General features: G+C 47.9%; 1 protein-coding gene across 3 annotated transcripts in view; it reads right to left on the bottom strand.

The window, feature by feature from the left end:
- Positions 1 to 13,495, bottom strand: part of DGLUCY (D-glutamate cyclase) — a 63,111-nt gene that overhangs the window by 43,422 nt on the left and 6,194 nt on the right. Inside the window, exon 2 of one of the 3 annotated variants that reach the window (XM_019642366.1) lies at positions 11,910 to 12,026. The exons of 1 other annotated variant lie outside the window; for it this stretch is intronic. The gene's annotated coding sequence lies outside the window, so the exon portion shown is untranslated. Of the gene's footprint in view, positions 1 to 6,636; positions 6,919 to 11,909; positions 12,027 to 13,495 lie in introns of all 3 variants that reach the window. One more of the 3 variants, XM_019642367.1, reaches the window with a different exon arrangement.

Genomic DNA, 13,495 nt, shown 5'->3' with positions numbered 1-13,495 from the left:
AGGTTTCAGCTCTACTCTCAGAGACAAAACTATGTAAACCCCATGGCCATTTTAATGAAGAATTTGAGATTGTATAAAATCTCTAACAACAACAACAACAACAAATTTTTTCAACTATGGCCCTGGAAGAGGTAGAGATGTATTTAAAACTGACAGGGAGTGCTTTCATAGCTGCAGGAACAAAGTGCTGTGAGGACACAGAGGAGAGAACATTTGGTCCTGCCTGGCTGGGGCAGGCGGGTGCTGGGAGGGTCAGGTGAGGTGGGGTTCCATAGTCCAAGATGCTGAGGCTTAAAGCAGCTGCTTTGGCAAGTCAAGCCCGTGCTTGCCTGCTGGACGAGAGAGCCTGCCTGGGCCTGGCAGACCTGGCCTCTTGGCCAAGCCGCTGAGGCACCGGCGAAGGCCCTGGATGTCTGTGGTTCCCCATGGTCACCGCGGAGGGCTTAACACCTCAGCCAGGCACTCAGCGAAGGTCAGAGACAGAACTATTCCATAACCATGTGGGGACAGGGGCCAGACAATAATTATTGTCCTCACTTCATATCTGGAGGAAAGAATGAAGTTTATCCCAAACCCAATGAAATGAGAGACCCCACAGATACCTGCTAGCCCTCACACCCCCTGCCCCCTATTATAACTTGACAGAGTGGCAGGTACAAGCTAGGTGCTGGTCTATAAATAAATTGTCAACAGAAGACCAAAATCTGAGGATGATTGCCTTTCCTTTATTTACTTATTGTTGTAATATAAATTCAAGTGAATCTAGGTCATTCCTGTAATAACGTTGCTTTTCTGGCCTGGAGACAAATGAGTTTAGCTGGAAATCCTGCCCTGTGAAATGCATGCTGGGAGTGTGCCAGGCACCTGAATATCACCCACGTACATGCTGGGAGGGAAAGAAGGCTGAGAACCCCTACCTCACAGAGTCATCCCCTTGAAGGAAGGGGTCAAACAGAGCAGGAAGTACATGCTCATTGGTTCTTGCCAAAGAAATGCCCTCAATATGCCAACCAGAGAATGTCCAGTCATTGGCTAAATAATAGCAACTCCCACCATATGTGGGACCCCTCTGTATGATAGGCACTGTGATAGGCCCTGCACCCTCACTGGTTTACAACCATTGGTTCCTCACTACCACCCACAAAGAAGACATTGTTAATCCCATTATAGACAAGGGAGCTGGGGTTCAGGGAGGTCAGAGATGTTACCTAGTTTGTGGTAGAACCCAACTCCAAAAGTAAATCTAAGTTCATACCTGCTTGATCAACATCTACCTATCTATATCCATCCATCCATCCATCCATCCATCCTATGGTGTTTATAGGAATGATGTCCTCAGTAGGAATAGTGGGGACCTTCTCCTTTCCCCTTTCCCCAAGGTGATTCTGGGGCCAGGGTCTCTTGAGCTCATATGTTTCTTTGGGGACTGAACCTTGAACTTCTCCAGCTTTCCACCAGTGTCTGCAGTGAGCTCACTGCTGAGTGGCCCTAGTGGTCCAGGCGTCTCATTGCCCAGCAAGCTTTTACTTTAGAAGTGAGATAAGGTGGAGTCTAATCAGTAAGCCTTGGTTGGACTCAAGAAGCCCCCTTTCTGCTTCAAGTTCTTTCTTTTCTCTTTAGATATTAAGAAACTATCATTCCCTAGCATCAAATATACCAGAGAAGGGGTCCACAATCAATTCCTTAGCAGGATCTGACACATCTCAAACCCCAGTATAAAAATATCTCCTCTATGCCTCTCACTGATGACTGAAATTCCACTATTAGAAAGTCATTCCTCTGCTTTACCCCAATTTAATCCAATTCTAGGAATGTTTCCTACCTACGTGTTCAAACAGTGGGTTGAATGATGCCAGCACTTGGTCGCACTTTTTGTAATGAAACCACTTAGGAACAACCTGACAGAGGTTAATTAAATACTGGTTAAATAGAGAAATAACTAAACTGAGGGACATCCATGCTATACAATGTGATACTATGTAACCGTAATTAAAAAGAAGGAAGCAACTCTCTATACACCTCATATGAAACAATGTCCCAAAGATGTACAATAAATAAGACAAGGTGGAGAAGTCTATGTTACGTAACACCCCCCACAATCCGTTCAAATCCACATGGACCATGTCGGAAAGGACGGAGAAGTGGTACTGGCCGAGAGGAGATTAGGTGGATGGAGACCAAGCAGGAGCGGTGGCTGTCTTATGTGAACACATCCTGCCATGGGGTGGCCCTGATGGAAGAAGGACTTCCTGTTGTTTATCCCTTCTATCATCAGGCCCAGTTTAAAGAAATAAGGCACTCTGATAAAATGTCATCCCTTCCAGTTCTGGGGATTTGGGTTGCTCACCAGTTTTTTCATTCATTCAGAAACTATTTATTGAGTCCCAACCATGTGGGGTCCGCTGCGTGAGTACACAGAGTTGAGTACAACAGAGCTTGTCCCCAGTTTAAATGGCATGAAGACTGTGGTGATGATAAGGCAGCTATCGCTTACTGAGTACCTGCGAGGTACCCACATGCAGATGGCGGCTCGTCCCCATGACAACCCGTGGGCCAGGCCGCTTCTACCACCAGTTTGCATAGATGGACACTGCGTGGAGAGCTCAAGCAACATACATTTGGCTGAGGGGCTCGGAGTTCAGAACCTGGATTCAAAGGCAGCAGACCCAGCAGACCCCAGAGCCATAAGCCGGAAGGCCCTGCGGGGAGCCGGGAAGGCAGGTGCCTTTCAAGACTGTCTACCTGACGCACACCTGGCCCTGTGGAGAACCCCAGGCAAACGACGGGAGCAAAGTGAGCCTGGTGTCCAATATCTGAAAAGTCATTCTCCAGTGAAGAGGGTCCCAGGATAAACAAACAAAAAGATGGTTCCCAGAGAAGCGGAAGGGGGACATGCGAGGGTACCAAAGGCTCAATATTGGGATTAAAGTGTTAGCCGACTCGTGAAAATAGTCCTTAGACATTAAAAGTCCTCTGCAACGTACTGGTTTGACTTGACCAAAGTCAAACCTTAGCTTCTTTTGCTATTTCAAAACCCAAAGACCAGTGTTGCTTTGAGCTATACTCTAATGGCACTAAATTCACCTCTCTTCTAACCTACCTCCTCTTCTCGCAGACTCTAAACTCCTCAGGGAGGCATCCTAGGCCCCCATGTCTCCTTTCCCCTGCCCCAGCCTCCACACACAGTAGTCATCTCACTTCCTTTCTATTTCTCTCACACAGATTCTCTACTTGGGCCCAACTCTATTCACTGCCTCGAGGATGCTCACTGTCTCATGTCCACTCTCATCACACACACACACACACACACACTCCCAGCTTCCTTTCCGGACACCCCCAGTTTCTCCTGGTCTCTGCCCTAAAGCCTCTGCCTCCCTGGCTGACTCCAGGCAGCTAGCCTCACCTAGCTCTGCAGGAGGGGCCTGCCCTCTCCTCCACACTCACACCTCAAGTTTCCAGGCCTTCTCCTGCACAGTTCCCTAACGCCCAAACACTTCTCCCCTTCTGACCTCTGAGCTAACTCCACTGACACCTCTCCCACTCTGTGCCAATTACTGGGGTTCTGGGGGCGCAAAGGAAGGGGGCCTTCATGTGTGCTCTGAATTGGAGTGGGGTGGAGGCTTGCACAGTGCTTGGGGCCCAGTCCCAAGCTCCCTCTGACGGCACCCCCACCTTACTAAGTCACCAACCACAAAATTAAGTGTGTTCAGGCCCAGTCCAGCACGCATGAATCCATTCAGCAGGCATCGGGGCACGGAGCACAGATTCAGTGGTAGCTGTCCGGCTTCTAGACCCGCCTCTACACTTAGGAGGGGATCGTCGCCCTCTCTGCACCTATTTTCTCATCTGTCAACAGGACCTAAGAACAGCCTGCACCTCACTGAGCTGTGGTGGGATGAAATTAGCTTACACATGTGAGATTCTTAGAATAATCTCTGGCCGGGCCTACAGTTCGTGCCATGGAAGCACTGCCCACCATGAGGAAGAGGACAGCCACAGCCCACGCTCACAGGGGGTTCACCTCCCTAGGGACAGACATTAACCACATAATTACCATTGTGTCTGTCTCCCTGGGAGAGACAGGGAAGTAAATAGGTAACTATAACACCCTGTGCTGAGCGCTTGTGGACCACACGGACTCCAGGTGGAGGGGGAAAAGGCGCTCAGTCTAAAAGGAAGCGTGGTGGTCAGACTAGCAGACGGGTGGGGACGGAGGGCACTCTCCGCCAGGGGACAGCCTGAGAAGGCAGGAAGCACACAGCAGCGGAAAGAAACGAGCTTCTTGGGCTGAGGGAGTATATGACGCAAGGGAGGAAGTGGGGGAGCAGGGGCCGGGAGGCTTAGCAGAGGCCCGCTCTTGAAGTTGGGGTTATCCCCAGAGCGATGGGAAATCATAAAGGTTTTCGGTGGTGGAGTGACTTGGTAAGACTTCATCTCTTATGAAAACGGCTCTGGCTGCAGGTGGGGGATGGACTGCAGGGCAGGCAAAGTGAGAAGGCTGGCAGATGAGAGGGGAGGCCAGGCCAGAAAGATGAGCATTTGGAAAGTCTCCCTCCCAGAACAGAGCCTTGCTGGAGAAAGGCTGCCTTAACGCCTCGTGTGCCCTGCTGGACCAGCCAGGGCTCAGCACACTCAGGGGTGGCGGACACACACACGCAAGAGAAAGAGAGAGAGAGAGAGAGAGAGAGAGAGAGAGAGAGAGAGAGGGAGAGAGAGAGAGTTTCTGTTTTCCTTCAGTTCCACCAGGGCAGGACTGTTGATCTGTTTTATTCCTTGCTGTATCTCTAGCACCTACAATAGTGTCTCACACATGGAAAGCACCCAATAAATGTCCACAGTTGGTGGGAGGTGGGGGGGGGAAGGGGGCAGGTTTGGGCAAAGCAATTGACACTCACAAAGGTATTACTTGACCAAAGTCAAACCTTAGCCTCTTTTGCTATTTCAAAACCCAAGGACCAGTGTTGCTTTGAGCTATACCCTAATAGCACTAAATTCACCTCTCTTCTAATCTATCCCCCTCTTCTCACAGACACTGAACTCCTCAGGGAAGCATTCTAGGCGTTTCTCCCCTCCCCTGCCGCAACCTCCACACACACACCTCAAGGTTCCAGGCCTTGTCTCATGCTGTTCCCTCATGCCAAAACACTCTGTGAAGCCATCACAGCTCTAGCTCTGTGGGCCAACAAGCACGGGAGCACCTGGTATGTAAGCAGGAAGTGACCTTGAGGGGTACAAAAAATAATAGAAGGCACAGCCCATTTCCTCGATGCTCATAGTCAAGAGCCAAGGAGATCACATTATCACCAGCATAAGCAATTCACGGTATTACGAAAGTCCCTTTCTGTCTCCTGGATCACTTCCGCAGAGTCCTACACTTGATAATGGGAGAACAGTATAAGTAGGTGTACAGACCTTGTCTCCACTCGTTAATTTCTGTAGTGGGAGTTGCTCGATGTTTGCCAAGACACTTGCTGGTGGCAGCCTAAATACAACTGCACATTTGCAAAATAGATGTTCCCGTAAGGAAGAAGACATCCGAACTCTATAAATATTTTATAAAAATTTTTTCATTACCAGGACAGAGACAAAATGTTGGGGAAATGCTGGCAGAAATGCGTATTGATTGGCATTATTGATTAGTATTGTTTAATAGGTGAGATAGAGATACATGTGCTCTCAATACACAAAGGATTGTGAACGAAAGAAGTTTTTTCAGCCAAAGCCAATGGCGGTCCCTTCTCCTTCCCTTCCTGAACAATTCAGTCCCAATGCCATGAAGGTGGAGCAGAGTGAGGTAGGAGTTCATGGTCGGAGGTGGAGGGCAGGAAGCCCCGGTGGCCCAAAGCAGGGATCAGAGCCCAAGTGATGAGAGGACATCCCCAGGAAGGGTGGTCTGGCCTGTGGTGTCATAGCCTGATCAGGGTAAGGAGGGACCCTTCAGAGGCTTGGGGAATGGCAGCCTGGCATGTGGTATCAGAGGGTAAGCAGTGTGTGTGTGTGTGTGTGAATTTATAGTCCTTAGCTCTGCCTGGGAGAAGCAACATTTCAATAGGAATGGGCACATCTAGTCCCCAGATCCTGGATGACAAATACCATTTTCCACGAAAATAAATCAAGACTCCTCTGAGAAACGGTTGATTCCACAACTGGGACAAGGAAGTCAGTAGGATGGGCCTGGGGCATCTTGTCGGGCCAGAAAATGAGGATGTGCTCAGCATGACGGGGCCATATAGAAAGGACACAGGTTGCAAGGGCTGTCACTCGTTAGATTGGGGACAGTGGGAGCTTCAAAATAAATAACGAAGGGAATGGAGTATAACTCACTAACTAATATAGGAACCCATAAGTCCATATGCAGAGAAAACATAATGAAGTTAATGAGCAATGGGATATTGACATGGTTTCAAAGTACCTCCCCATAAAAAGACTATTAGTTACAAAGAGGAATAAGACTGTCTTAGAGAAACCTGGTAGATGCCACCTTAATCACGTGATCAAAGTGAACATCTTTAGTACAGGAACAAATTAGATGGTGAACCCCTTGGTAGGGGGCAAGGAGAAGAACGCAGTGTCCCTGTTGGGATATTCCTGCCAAAGATGCATAACCTGAACCTGGAAAGGAAACACGAGACAAACCTTCACTGAGGGACACGCCATAGCATCTATGATCTTCGAAAGTGTCAAGGTCATGAAGAGTCAAGGAAAGCCTGAGGAGTTGTTTTTCCAGACTGAAGGAGACTAAACAGACATAGCTAAATGCAAGAATGATTCTGGACTGGCTCCTTGTCGGGATAAAAAGACAGGATTGCGATAATTGGTGAAACTTGAAAGGAGTCTGAGGATTCGATGGTAGTGATGAATCTGTGCTTGTTTCTCTGTTTTGATGGTTGTGTTGTGGGTCGATGGGAAAGTGTTTTTCTGTGTAGGAAAAACACAGGAAAGTTAGTGGAAGATAATGGTGCTTCAGGGCTACTTATTCTCAGAGAGTTCACATAAAAAAAGAAGGGTTTTTCGGTACTGTCCTTTGTGATTGCTTCAAATTTAAAAATGATAAGAAATAAACTATAGAAAAAATCAATTAGTAGTTAAACAAACTGTGATATATACATACAATGAAATGTTATTTAGCCTTTAAAAGGAAGGAAATTCTGACACATACTACAACATGGATGAGTCTTGGGGACATCATACGAAGCAAAACAAGCCAGTCACAAAAGGACAAATACTATATAATCTCACTTATATGAGATACCTGGAATAGTCAAATTCATAGACACAGAAAGTAGAATAGTGGTTGCCAAGGGCTGGGGACAGGGGGAATGGGGAGTTAGTGTTTAATGGGGACAGATTTGAAGTTTAGGGTGATAAAAATGTTCTGGAGATGGATGGTGGGGACGGTTACACAACAGTGTGGGTGTACCCACTGCCACCGTACACTGAAAACTGGCTGGGATGATAAATTTTATGTTACATATATTTTACCACAATAAAAAGAATTTAAATTAAAAAAAATTAAACTGTGATTGTTAAGGCACATTCACATTAAATGTTTAGTTTCAAAGTGTTGGTGTAAAAAGTGACACCATCGATGTATATCTTAAATGAAATATCAAATCTCTCAACACAGGGTTCCTATTACAACACCATGCAAAGGAGCTCATCTTGGGAAAGGAAGGTTTTTGTGTGCGTGCTTCACATCAACTTCACGACTCTCTGAAACTTGGGAAAAACGCTTTCTGCTAAACGTGGCTGTGAATGTCCATTCTTAGAAAGTTATAGAATATTTGAGAGCCTCGTTCTTCAAAGCAAATCTGTTTTTTTGTTACTTAGTCAAATAAAGCAATTCAACCAAGCGGCAAAACTCCAAGTTATAACACTGCTATGGGACAGAAAGGCAAGCTGTTTTGTTGCACAGTTGGCTGGGCCTGCAAATCTAGAGCACGCACGTTTGCTTATTTAATTCAGAGGTTCTGCAATGCCCTGCCAGACGGAGCAAATGTCTGTAACCACGAAACATGACACACGGGTTCAGATATAGGGTGAGGGTATGATGCTGCTAACAGTAAGTGCCAAGTCACATGGCTGTATGGGTGAGTCCTAAGGATAAACCAGGCAGTTGCTGAAATGTCTAGTTCCACGGCACGGCTCAACCAACAGCATGACCTACAAGGCTACTTGAAGGTCACTGTGAGCGTCACTTCCCGGTTAGAGGAACTGAAGGCTCCATGTGCTTCCACCCCTGGGAAAGGGCTTGCCGAGTGACAATGACCTGACACGTTGCCTGCATGCACAGAAGACATGCTGGACTAAACAGCAAAGCACCTTGATGCTTTGGGCCTCGGACTCTTTATGTCAAATGCCAGACATGCCAGGGTAGACATTTCTTCAGTGCCTTCCAACTCTATGATTTTCATAACCTGTGACTTCGTAGGCAATGATTTATGAGTTGATGGTGGTAATAATTATTCAAGTTTTTAAAAATTCCTTTGTTAGGGGTATATGTGTGTGTGTGTGTTTCTTTAAGTGAGAGTAAAATTAACTCTCAGTTGATCAGTTCTTAGAATTGATCTCAGAACCATACATTAGTCCAGAAATATATTTGCCCTGCCCTGAAGGAAGTATGCCACCTGATAGAATAAATGTGTAGAAACAAACATATATAATAGAGCCCCATTACAGAAGTAGATATTATGGGACAAGTATAATAATACACACCCTTTAAACTTAACCCTCTTATGCTAGGCCTAATAGAAGACAGGTTTAAAGGGCAGATATGTATATTGGGTAATGTGTCAGAGGACAAATAATTGGTCTAAATCCAATTAAAAAGGAAGTAGGCTCAACCAGGTTCCCTTATATATACTTATATGCAGGGATGGTAGGGGCTACAGGGTGGTTCTAGCACTTGTTTCAAAGGGTCTTTTGGTCCATTAAAGCCATTCAGAAGAAGTTGAGGCTGGGCCTGAGCTTGTACTGCCCGAGGTTTCAAAAACTGAAAACCACAATCTCAGACGTGATTATGCCCTTCCCTGCTGTGCTTGCGGGTTGAGATCCTCTGAGAGTTTATTTTATGAGTATTCCTGGCCACCAGATTTTCAGGACTCAGTCCCTGCTCCACACGCTCTTTATTACCCGTTGCATCCAACCAGTGACAGTTCCACATCCAGGCAGGACGAGGACAGCGTGATCCCAAAATGGTGGGGACAGGAACTCTGGCGGAGTTAGTCGAGAGGCCACTGTTGGCGGAGAAGGTTGCTGTGCTGGGCAAACTGGGCAAAGCTCCTGATGAAAGTGCCCTGGGAGGACCCAGAGAGACGGCCCCAAGGGTGCTCCCGGAGGGAGGGCATGCCGTCAGGGACCTCAGACCACCAGGGTGAGAAAGCTAGAAGCATCAGGGGGCCATCCTACAGTGGTGCCTTCTCCCCTTGTCGGGGGTCGGTGGTGGGGGGGGGCTAGGCCCTTTGGGGGTCCTGCGGTGCACAGCAGCCAGAACACGGCAGAACCCCAGCTCTCCTAGCACTCACGCATTGCCATGGGAACAGCTTGGCAGCCCTGCGCTGGGCGGTGTGCTCCATCTATTTCTATGGCACCTATCACCATGGCACCTACTTGCTCTGAAAAAACACAGGCTAAAAACAGAACATAAAGAAAAGGGGGCCATCCACTTCCCTGCCATCACCTCTCCTACAGCTGTTGCTATACTTCTGACAGCTCATGTGGACCTTTTCCGCTCCCAGTTTCCGTGTTTTCGGTGTAGGTGGCCTTAAAAAATAAAAGGCTTACTATTTGCATCAGCATCACCTTGTGGTAAGGGGCCTGAGGCTCCAGGAGGGAGCCCACACAGGAAGTAGCTCCCCCCAGGCTTTTTCAGAGCCCCCCAGAAGGAGTTTAGAAAAGGGGGAAGAAGTGGGGAGTCAGGAAAGGGGACGGTGACATCAATGCACACAGATGACCCAAGAAAGGACCTGTGTTTGTTACAACAAGGGGATCACAAGCTCTCCTGGGAGCACATGGGACATTCTCTTCCGGGATAGATCCACAGGCCAAGCAGCCCCTCTACAGACTTTTCTTAAGTGATAAAGATCACCCTACTCATCTCTGGAGTCAGGCAGAACTTGGGTTCGAATCTTGACTCAGTCACTTGCCAGCTATGTGAGGTCAGTGGGCACCCGCTCAGAGGTTAAATGTACTCATCTGTCAAATGGGGATAAGGACACACACCCCACAGGGACAAACCACATGCTGTGACGTCAGCCTTCATGCTCATCCCTTGGTTTGCCTACCTGTAAAACGGGGAGAATAACCGCACCTGCCTCGAAGGAGCTTGGTGGCGATTTGCAGAGACAATGTGTGGAAAGTGCTGAGCAGAGCACTCCTGGAGAGGAGGGTGTGAGATGGAGGAAGCAGTGATGACGGCCAGGACAAGGATGCCCGGCAGGTCCTGCTTCCCCTGGGCCCGACTTCCTGCCCTCTGTCCCACTGGGGCAGGCACATGAGCTGCCAGCCCCAGCTCCCGACTCCCACACTCATCTAGTCCTTGGCCACAACAAATGTAACAAAGGACAGGCTCATGCAGAAGGGTCATCAGTGCGGGCGCTTGCTGTGACACAACAGACCATGGAATTCTCACCAACTGGAAAAAACCGCAACATGGTTGCCTACCTGTGGGCTTTGGAGTCCAGCAGCCCTGGGGGCTCCAGGCTCCCTTCTCCCACCTATGGGCTGAGTGGCTCTGGACACGTCCCTTAACTTCCCTTTCCTCCTCCATCTGTGAAATGGGGGTGACGCCTGTTGTTTCAGAGGGAGGTTGGGAGCATTAAAGGAGAAAATGCAGGAAAAGCCTCTGGCACAGAGTCAGCACATGGTGGGCGCTCCGTAATTGTGAGCTCCCTTCTCTATTCACCACACTGAATGTTTTAAGGCAGAGTAAATATTTAATGACTAAAGGTTTAGCCTTTATAATAAAAGGAAACAGGCCCGTTTCCTGAATTTGCTGGCGGTGCTGGTAAATGCTACGGTGAAACTCCCAGGCTCACTCCAGCCCCCCCACCCCCACCCTCTCCCCAGGCCCCCCAGGGCCCCCACTGCCTTTTTAAATGCCATTTCTTACAACTCCCTCTCAGGAATGCTCTGCTCGGCCAAACAAGGCTGTGGGCTCACTCTCAGACACAACTTACTCGTTCCTTCTTTAATCTATAGAAGCAATTTCCCTGTTGCAAGCATTGTGGCTGTCTCCCTGCTAAATCCCACCTGCCACGAGCACCCCAATTTCCACTTGGGGATCCACGGGCTTCCAAGGACCTGGACTCTACCGCAAGGGTCTGGCCGTGGAACACGTGACCTCAGTTACGCCAATCACATAGTTTCATCCCTTGCATGCAGGGATTGGTTCATGTGGCCTAGGTTGGTCGAATCAGAATGACTCTCAGGACTCCTCCTGAGACCGGGGACAGAAGGTCTGCAAGGGCTATGGATGTGAGGCCTGGAGAGCTCCAGCAATTTGGCCATTGTAAGCAAAGCCAGCCGGTAGGCAAGAGTGACACATGCAGAACACCAATAAAAGCACTGCCAAGAACTGTAGCTGCAGCTTTGACAGCACTATGAACACCTGGATGGAATGGCATCTCACGCTCGCCCTACTTATGAATGTCTTAGTTCCAAGAATCAATAAACTCCATTTATGTTCAAACCAATTGGAGTTGGATTTTCTGTAACATGAGGATAAAAGCACCACCCCAGGGCCCTCGCCACATTCGTCACCTAATTCCGAAGTTAGGTCTTAAGGAAATCCACTTAATTCTATTTCTTCCTTTACCCTCTGCCTCTATGTACTGTTTATTAAGGCTTGACACGTATGCAATCCTAACCATAAAACCCTGTCAAATCGGTAGTATCTCCATTTTTCTGACCAAGACAATGAGTCCCCAAAAGATGTGTCATCATTTTCTCCAAAGCAGGGGTCGGCAAACTTTTGAGACGGAATAGCCTCCAGGGGTCAGCAAACTGCGGCTCGCAAGCTGTAGGCTCTGAAATAAAATTGAAAATGAAAATAAAACTATTACAGTTTCATTTGTAAAAATTTTTAAAGGATATTATTTACATAATGGTGAATATGTAAAAATATATTATGGCTCGCGAATAATTTTTAAATTGTTGTGAGGGACAGGATTGGCTCTTCCAGGGCTCGGCAAACTTTTGAGACAGAACGTACCCAAGAGCCGCATGTGGTTCGGGAGCCGCAGTTTGCTGACCCCTGCTCCAAAGCTACATATTTCATGTTGGTAAGATCAGAAGTAGCAATGAGGACCCTTGTGATATGTGGGTTATTAATAAGTTTTAATTTCTTTCTCTAAACACTAAATTCTTTCAATTTCCCAGTTGGATTATCGATTTCTTGAGTCCAAGGCTAGTTTTTCTTCCTATTTTGACCATCCGTTGTAGTTACTCGAGAAGCATTTGTTATCAAATGGTCAGTGGAACCTCCCGCAGCCAGGAACGCCCTGGCCCAGGGGCCTGACAATGCCCGGAGGTCTGCTGGGTACTTTCAAAAGTACCAGCCACTGGGTTAAGTGCTTGACATATGTAATCGCATTTTTTAAAATGGTTCATTGTATTTACGTTATTTTTGGACCCAAAGGCAAGTGGCCTTTTGCCAAGGCCTGTGAATGGAACCTGTTTGGACTGGAAAAGGAGGATTGGTTCCAAGGCACAAATGCGGAGGGCAATGGCGCCTGACAGCGGCACATGGCTGCGTGGAAAGGGTAGGGCTCTGGGTTTGATTTCTGTCCCTACTTCTTATTATCTGGGTGGTCTTGCACAAGTTACTTGTGTCTTTGTGCCTCCGTTTTCTCATTTGTCAAATGATGATATCATCCCAATACCTCTCCGGGCTGTTGGGAGATTACATCATACTGGTCAACCTCCCCACTCCCCTCAAGCACAATATAGGCAGAGTTTTGCTTCCCCCGACGATGTTTCTTCTTGGCTGGGCCCTCACCAGCGGCTGGCCCTCGCAGGCATGTGTACCCTGGCTGCTGCTCTATGGATGATGGCCAACCCCACCCGGGAGCCAGAAGCTCAAGAAAACACTGGCCGCCAGGTGCAGGGAAGAAGTTTCCATCCCATTCCTTGCCAAACATAGATTTGCTGGTGGAAAGCCAGAGCAGCCCAAGGAATGGCTGTAGCCCAGGCTGCTTTGTTTCACTGCAAATTCATTGTGTTTATATTAGAACTAAGCCTTTTTCCTTTGTCTCTGCCTAGGAAGCCATAAACAGGTCCAGATCTGACAGCCTGAGCACAGGATCTGATTTATTAAGACAGGAAAGGGGATTTGCCACGTGGCACAGTCCGCATTTTCAATTAGGATGTGAAGTTGTTCCTCAGAACAGCCAGGCTTCCCTGAGATTTCAAGTGTTGTCCCATGACTGGTGTACACCTGCTCAGGGCTCTTTGTCAGCACAGGGGAATGTTATGCCTCTTTAGGTAAATCTGCCGG

Source organism: Hipposideros armiger, unplaced genomic scaffold, assembly GCF_001890085.2.
Source record: "Hipposideros armiger isolate ML-2016 unplaced genomic scaffold, ASM189008v1 scaffold_67, whole genome shotgun sequence".
Classification (NCBI taxonomy): domain Eukaryota; kingdom Metazoa; phylum Chordata; class Mammalia; order Chiroptera; family Hipposideridae; genus Hipposideros; species Hipposideros armiger.
This window is presented reverse-complemented; position numbering and strand designations above follow the sequence as displayed.